The sequence below is a fragment of the Triticum aestivum genome, chromosome 7B (genome assembly GCF_018294505.1).
Source record: "Triticum aestivum cultivar Chinese Spring chromosome 7B, IWGSC CS RefSeq v2.1, whole genome shotgun sequence".
Taxonomy (NCBI): Eukaryota; Viridiplantae; Streptophyta; class Magnoliopsida; order Poales; family Poaceae; genus Triticum; species Triticum aestivum.
Genome location: NC_057813.1, coordinates 101,637,501 through 101,645,991, shown reverse-complemented (window position 1 = coordinate 101,645,991; position 8,491 = coordinate 101,637,501).

Genomic DNA, 8,491 nt, shown 5'->3' with positions numbered 1-8,491 from the left:
TGAAACAAGTTATAGCAACAATCTGTACAAAACAGCAACTAGGCATCTTGCGAGCATCAAAACAACATGCTACAGGACCTCAACAAGAAAACAAAAGGCATGGTCATGATGTACAGGTAAAGCATAACAAAACATGAACACTGAGCTATCTCCAGAAATCACTAGAACATGCTCAAACACACATGGCAAGATTGCAAATAATATCAGTTCAGACTTTGCAGAAAATAACATCAGGTTGCAATGTCTAGAGCTATCAAACAATATGTTACAGGAACTTATCATGGCAAACAAAGGCATGGCATGAATGTACTAAATGCGTAGAACAAAAGTCCCTTACTGACCATAGGCCAAAAAGGATCAGAAAATATGATGACACCCATGTAAACATGGCAAGTTATAATACGGATTCCTACATGGCAGGAACAATAATAAGTAGGCATGTTGGTGAGCTTGTACCACGCACCACAGAGCAATAAAAGGCATGGCAAGGAAACCAACAGTAAGAAGGCATGTTTATGAAGCCAAGCATGGCAAGAGAAAGTTCATAGGGTGCATGGATCACTAACAACAATCATGGCAACAACTGAACTTAATGTTAACAGGCTGACAGCAACATTATTTAGCACCTTTGGAGCAAGGAAACGACAAGCTACAGCAGACTATAAATGCAACCAGGGGCTTGAATGGATGGATCATGACATTTAGAACAAAACACCCTTAGTGAACATCTCCAGATTATGCATAGAATGACTTGTAGAAGCATGTTTACATAGCATCACGAAATAACAGATTCAGCCTAGCAAAACAGTAACAGCAAGTACACTACTTAACAAGCTCGATTCACTCATCACAAGTCATTGCATGACAAGATAATCATAGCATCAGCAAGAAGACATGTTTATGAAGCTAACCAAGGCAAGAACAAGTTCATAGCATGCAAGGATCAACTACAACAACCTTGGCAAAATTGAATAACATGTAAACAATCTGCCAGGAAACATTTTGTAGCAAAGGTAGAGCACGAAAATGACATGCTAGACTACTCCATAATTGCAAACAGGGGCATGAATGGATAGAGGAAAATCATATGTTCAAAACATCCTTACTGAAGTATCTCAAAATAAGCATGGATCTCTCTGTAGCAACATGTTTACATGGCATCAAAATAATAGCAGAACAGGGACTAAAATCAGCAACATCACGAAGCCTAGTTTGCATGCTTGTGCTAGTCACCACAGATCACAAAATACATGGCATACACCCTGTAAAGATGGCATGGACATAGATCAAAACACATGTAGACATCAACCTCATAGGATGCACACATAATGTAGCAAAAATGACAAATGCACACATTCTGTTAAGAAACAGGAACTAACTTATGAAGCACTCTTGCAACAGATGATTCAGGCATCAAGATGAGCTCAAATGAACATGATGCAATGGAATAAAATGAAAGACTCGTCGAGCGAACAATTTGACATATTACACGCACGAAACGGAGCTACAGTATGCAGAGATATTGATGCGATGAACATGGCATGATAATGTAAAAAATACAGGGACTTTAGCAAGAATTATACCTCGCGAAAAGTCAACGGGACGAGTCACGGAGCGGGATGGAGGGAGCCGGGTCGCAGGATGGTGTTTGGTTGGACGTCTTGGTGGATCTGGTCACCTTCTCCGGTCGACCGGAGAAGAGCTCCAGCGAGCTCTCCGGCAAGGGGGAGGCTGGCGAGGGGCACGAGACGACGGAGGAGGTCGGGGACGGCGCGGGGGACGCGGTGGCCGGCTCCAGCGACGGGAGGCGCGGGGGCGGCGCGCCATGGCCGGGGCGGCGGGACGACGGGGCCGGGCGGCGACAGAGAGACGGTGGCCGACGAGACACGGTCGGCGGCGGCGCGGAGGAGCTGCGGAGGGAGGCGGCGGCGGCGGCAGTGCCGGCGGACGGCGGGCGCGACGATGGCCTGGGCGGCGGAGGCGGCAGCCGCGGCGGCGGGACGACGGCGGCCCAGGCCGGTGGCGCCGGGCGGCGAGGCACGCCGGAGGGAGGACGGTCGGCGGCGGGGCGCTTCGGGCGCGGGCGGCGGCGATGCGCGGGCCGGGCGGGCCGGCCTCGGGCCCGCGGGCCGCGGCGGCACGGGACAGGCGGTGGGGACACGTGGCATGCCACGATTGGACGGGGAGAGCGGGGCGGACACGTTCGGTCGTCGGGCGGACATGTCCGGCGGCGCGGAATGGATGGATCTAGGGTTTGGACTGCGAAAATTTGGGAAGGGCACATATTTATAGGTAGAGGGAGCTAGGAGAGTCCAAATGAGGAGCGGTTTTCGGCCACGCACTCGTGATCGAACGACCGAGAGCGTGGAGGGGAGTTTGCTAGGTTTTGGGCCACTTTGGAAGGGTGTTGGGCTGCAAAGAGAAAGGGGGGTTTTGGGGTACGCAGTTAACCGTTGGAGTATCAAACGACCTCCAAATGGCACGAAACTTGACAGGCGGTCTACCAGTGGTATACCAAGGCCGCTTGGCAAGACTCGGTCCATTCCGAGAACGTTTAACACCCGCTCACAACGAGAGACAAAAGGGGGACGCCGGAGGACATAGGAGTGCCGGATCGCAAAACGGACAACGGGGAAAAGGCTCGGATGCATGAGACGAACACGTATGCGATGCAATGCAATGCACATGATGACACAAAGCGAATGATGACATGGAAAAATGCAACACGCAAGCAAATGACATGGCAACGACGGCGAATAACTGGCAAACACCTGGCGCATCGAATCCGGGGCGTTACATCGGCGCCAGTCTCAGTGCCGGTGTCATTGGTGGCATTAGTGTCGGTGCTGGCGCCACCACCGTCGTCATCCGTCATGACAAGGTGGTCCGGACACCCAGCTTCCTGTCTCTCCTGATCCGCCAGAAAGTCGAGGTAGGCGTGTGCTCGACCTAATTGGGAGTGAGAACCTCCGGCCTCATCGGTGTCGGTCATGTTTCCTAGGGTTCAATGTCGTAGTCATTTAATTATTGAGCTTTATATAATAAAGTGAATAATGACAAAAAAAGTGACCTTTGTTTTGCCAAAAATGTCGTTTCATTCCCGTCGCGAAAAATCTCAAGCACTCGATATGTCGAACTTTCTAGCACAAGTCATACCGAAATTCACGGAAAATTTTGGCATGACCTTTGCTAGAAAGTGCACATATAGAGCGCCTAAAATTTGCCAGAATGGAAATGAATCAACATTTCCGGCAAAACATAGGTCACTTAGCAACCGGCAAAACATAGGTCACATATAGAGCATCTCGCAAGCAATGGAGCGACTCCAAATGGACTCCAATGGACATCATTTCATTTCATTTCATAAACTTGCTGCTGTGTCCATCAACATTGCATTCAAATAAAATTGCAGACTACTATAATGGACTAGTTACAGAAATGCAAAATTGATCACCGCAAATTTTCACTAACAATACTTTCTGTACGTGCTGCCAATACAACTACTTGTAGCTTAATACAAAAAACGATCTTCAGTTTCCACTAATCTTCAGTGGCAGAAAAATGCTCAGTGATGCTAACATGACACTTTCCAAGATATTTTTTGAGCATTGTTTTTTGCAATGATGCTAGATACTCCATTCTAAGTGGCATATTCAGTGGCATCTACTACTCCATTTTCTGAATTTTTAAAAATCCTCAATTTCATTTTCATTTACTTTTTTTGATGACCAGTTTTTAGTCCATATTTGGTTACATTTTGTAGGTTAATTCCTTTTGCTTATCAAGGTAGTTGGTCCAACACTAACTAGTTGTCAATAGAGTCCAAAACCACTGATCTAGGAAACAAAAAACATGCAAACTGACGTAACAAAAAGAGTTTAAGAATTAGTCATTCACTTTCTTGTGGTCTTCCGACTGTTCATTCTGAAAAATGTTCATTTTCAGCATATGCCCCTGAAACTTAGTTTCAGTATGGTCTCTACACCATTAGTTCATCATATTTATCTTAATTACCACAGAACCTAGATACTAATGCTACTGTTGCTGCTACCTGACCAGACATGGAACACTGCATAAGGCAAAATCCTACAAAATCCTGCTACCTGACCAGAAAGGAGGGGGTGGCTCACCGCACGTCGGGGTTAGGGTCGCCGGGGCTGAGGGGGTGGCATCGGGGTCAGGGCTCACCGGGGTTGAGGGGGTGGCGTCTGGGTCGCGAGGCAGAGGGGGTCCTTCTCCTCCTCGTCGATCTGCAAAGAGACCAAATTTGGTCAGAGAGAGAGCGAGAGCGTCGGAGTGGGAGGAGCCGGGCCAGGGTGCACCTAGGGCAGGGGGAAGCATGGGGGGAGGGAGCATCGGGGTGGTCAATGGCCGGCGTCGGGGTCGGGTGCGGCGCATGTCGACGGCGGCGTGGGCAGGTGCGGGCATCGGCAGAGGCGTCAGCGGGTGCGGGCGTCGGCGGTGGGTTGGCGGGTGCGGGCGTCGGAGGTGGCGTGGGCGGGTGCAGGCGGCAACGGTGGCGTGGGCGGGTGCGAGAGAAAGGGGATCAAGCGAGAGAGTGTGTGAGAGAGAGAGGAAAGATATGGGTGCAGTGGCTCTGTATACGCAACTTAGCTATAGCGCGTCTTGGCAAAACGCGCTATAGCTAACTTAGCTATAGCGCCGCTCTAGCAAAAACGCGCTACTGCTAACTTTTTCTTTTTCTTTTTTTCTTTTTCTTTTTCTTAGCTATAGCGCTGCCCTGGCAAAAACGCGCTACTGCTAACTTTTTCTTCTTTTTTTCTTTTTCTTAGCTATAGCGCTATCCTAGCGAAAACGCGCTACTGCTAACTTTTTCTTTTTAATTTTTCATTTTTCATTTTATTTTTCATATTCCACAAACTTCCTTCTTTTTTATTTTATTTTTATTTCTCTTTTTACTTTTATTATTCTTTTTCTTTTTCATTTTTCTTTTTCTTTTTATTTTTCTTGTTCTTTTTCACATTCCACAAACTCAGGGGTTTAATTTGGTCTATCGTTTGAGCAATACCACTGTTACCCTTCGAATAATAATTAGTATAATATATATCTTACATCATTTGACCTCTATCGACGGTATACAAAATAGCTAGACACACACAAGCTTTGTGATTAGTTTGTCAGCTTGGGCGACGACGACGCTTCAGACTAATCTTCTTCCCTCTTTTGTTCGTTGTCGAATAATTGAGCCCATGGTCGTGAATTTTCCTTCTCTAGGGATTACGATCTTTCATAGGTAATGTAGTCTTCATTCTTCTTTTGACATATGTTTGGTCGTCATCAGCATCATCTTCCCTCATCGGATCACCGCACTGGTCATAGTCTTCCTCATTGGCGACTCCATCCATTTCGGCGATGCTCCTTTTGCTTCTCCTCATGACAACACGACCTGGATTGATCGGATCAGTTATGAAGAAACATTGTGTCATGTGTTTAGCGTGTAACCATGGCTCATTTTTGGTGATGGCGTTGACGGTACCACTATCATCGGAGTCGGGTATACACATGGTAGTGAAATGTCGGTATTCTATGTGTACATTTTTAGCCCACCTGACACGGAACATCGTCGCGCTATGCAATCCAGAGTAGTTAAGCTCCCATATCTCTTCGACCCTTCCGTAATATCTTTCAATTACATTCCCGGTCATGGCTTCCATCGTCACCCCTGAGTTTTGGTCATCACTATTTATATCTTTCTCCTCCATGTAGAACGTGTATCCATTGATATCGTATGCTTGATAAGTCGCGAGGTTGGTCGAGGGGCCATGTGCTAAGGCGTATATGAGTGTTCCGTTCGGACAACCCTCTTCCTAGGGATTAGCCAGAACTCGCTCTTTGAACCAACGCAAGAAAGTGAAGTTGTGCTCTTTAATAACTTCTGCGTCCGTCCTATGCACCCCACGGTCACAGTACTTCTTTGCGATGGTCTCTTTGTGCAGTGTCACGAAATCTTCTAGCACATCTAGGTGTTGTAGCACTACTAAGTTTGCCCTGTCAAGGTCGTTTTGTCAGCCCGAGCGCAACACATTCACATCCCTATGACCGTTGGTGTGACCTTCGCCTTCGAGCCTTCCACAGTGCTTGTTGACGGGCAAACCAACAATAGGGTCTTTGGTCAGATAACTCTCACAGAAAGAGATGCACTCTTTGGTCAGATATCCCTGGGTCGTGCTTCCATCTGGATGGGACATGTTACGAATGAATCCTTTGATGACCCCATTCATCCTCTCGAACGACATCCTGCTATGCAGGAATGTCGGCCCTAGGTCGATGATGTTGTCCACGATGTGGAAACATAGATGCACCATGACATCAAAGAACGCGGGCGGGAAGTACATCTCTAGCTCATTCAATATGACAACGATCTCTTCCTGTAGCCTATGGAGTTGCTTCACACTGATCGACTTTCGAGAGATAGAATCAAAAAAGTGGCATAGGTCAGTAAGCGTCTCACGCACATGTGTGTCCATAATCCCTCTAAGTGCAACCGGGAGTAACTGCATCATCATCACATGACAGTCATGAGACTTCATCCCACTGAACCTTTTTTTTCTTAGTGTCCAGATATCTGCTTATCTTCCCACAGTATCTAGAACTAACTTTGATTCCGACAAGGCACTTGAACAATTGATCGACCTCCTTCGGATCTAAGGTGAAGCAAGAGGGGGGCAATATTGTTCTTCCTTCTTGTTTACTTTTTTGCCCCTATCTTCCGTCTCCGTCTCCGTCTCGGTCTCCTCTGACGACCTTTTACCGGGCATTTGGAGATCTTTCCTGATTTTCAAAAATTCCAAGTCTTTTCTTGCCTTCGGCCCATCCTTGGTCCTCTCCGGCATGTTCATCAATGTTCCAAGCAAACTCTCAAGGATATTTTTTGTGATATGCATTTGATCAAGGCTATGAGGCGTGTCGAGTATGGGCCAGTATTCCAAGTCCGAGAAAACAGATCTCGTCTTTCATATCTTCAGCAGGGGCTCCGGTGCCTTTTTCTTCGTCTTTCCCGACGAGGGGCACTCTTCCCAGTTCCTCAATAACTCATATATTTCTGCACCTCTACGCTTACGTGGAGGACCTCGATGCTCAACCTTACCATTGAATAGATCTCCACGCTTTCTCCATGGGTCATCCTTCTTGAGCCATCTTCGATGCCCCATCTACACGATTTTCGAAGACCCGCCATCTTTCGATAGCTGTAGAGAAGTTGTATCATCCATGCACCTCGTGCATCCGCAATATCTATGGCACACCTGGCCGGAGAGATGGCCGTAACCGAGATACCTGCACCGTCGTGATCAGCGCGGCTCTCATGTAGAAATACTCTCCTTTGCTTGCATCCCATGTCTTGGCCGGCGTTGTCCATAAGGTTTGTAACTCCTCTTTCAATAACCCAAGATACAGATTTATATCATTTCCCGGTTGTCTCGGCCCTTGAATAAGCATAGCCATGTGTATGTATTTTTCCTTCATGCACAACCAGGGGGGAGGTTTTACATCCATACAAACACGGGCCATGTGCTTTGATTGGTGTTCTGGTTGCCAAATGGATTCATGCCATCACTACTAGCGCCAAGCACGATGTTCCTTGGATCATTTGCGAAAAATTCAAATTCAACATTTAATGCTCTCCACTAGCTAGCATCTGCAAGGTGTCTTAGCTTCGGTTCATCTCCGTCATCTGGCTTCACCCTCTCCGCGTGCCAGCGCATAAGCTTTGCTTCCTTAGGATCTACGAAATACCGCTGTAGACGCAGAGTGATCGGAAAGTACCATACAACTTTATGTGGAGCTTTCTTTCCGGCCTTTTTATATCGTGAAGCATTGCACTTTGGATATATGGTTTTTTCCGCGTGCTCGTTCCGATATATGATGCAATCATTGATGCATGCGTGATATCTAATATGTGGCAGATCAAGAGGGCACACGATTTTCTTTGCCTCCTCGACACTAGTAGGACACACGCTTCCCGCGGGAAGAACCTTCTTTAGGTACTTCAGAAGCTCATCCAGGCTTGTATCTGTCCATTTGTTTTTTGCCTTCATCTTTAGAAGTTCTAGTGTGAAACTCAAGCGGGTCTCCTCGGGATTATTGCAACCATCATAAAAAGGAGTCGTCGAGTCTACCTCCAGTTGCGCCAGTTTGGCCTCCTCTCTAGAAGAAGCTCTATCGCTAGTCGTCTTCTTGTGAAGCAGGTCTCGAACATGCGGGTCCCGCATGGCTGAACTTAGTAGCGAGGAAGATGGTGGCGTGTCCGCGTCTTCTCTTCCTTGTACTGCCTCTTCGCCATCAACATTTCTGAGGCCGTCTTCCTCTTCGGGCACATAATCGGTCATCTCTTCGTCTGGTGGCCCCATGTCGTTATTTCCTGCCCCGTCGACGTCCTCCTCCTCCTCATCATCATCATCATCATCTTCTTCTTCACTTATCCACCGAGTATGGCCATGCATGAAACCATGCATGAGCAGGTGCGCCTTGA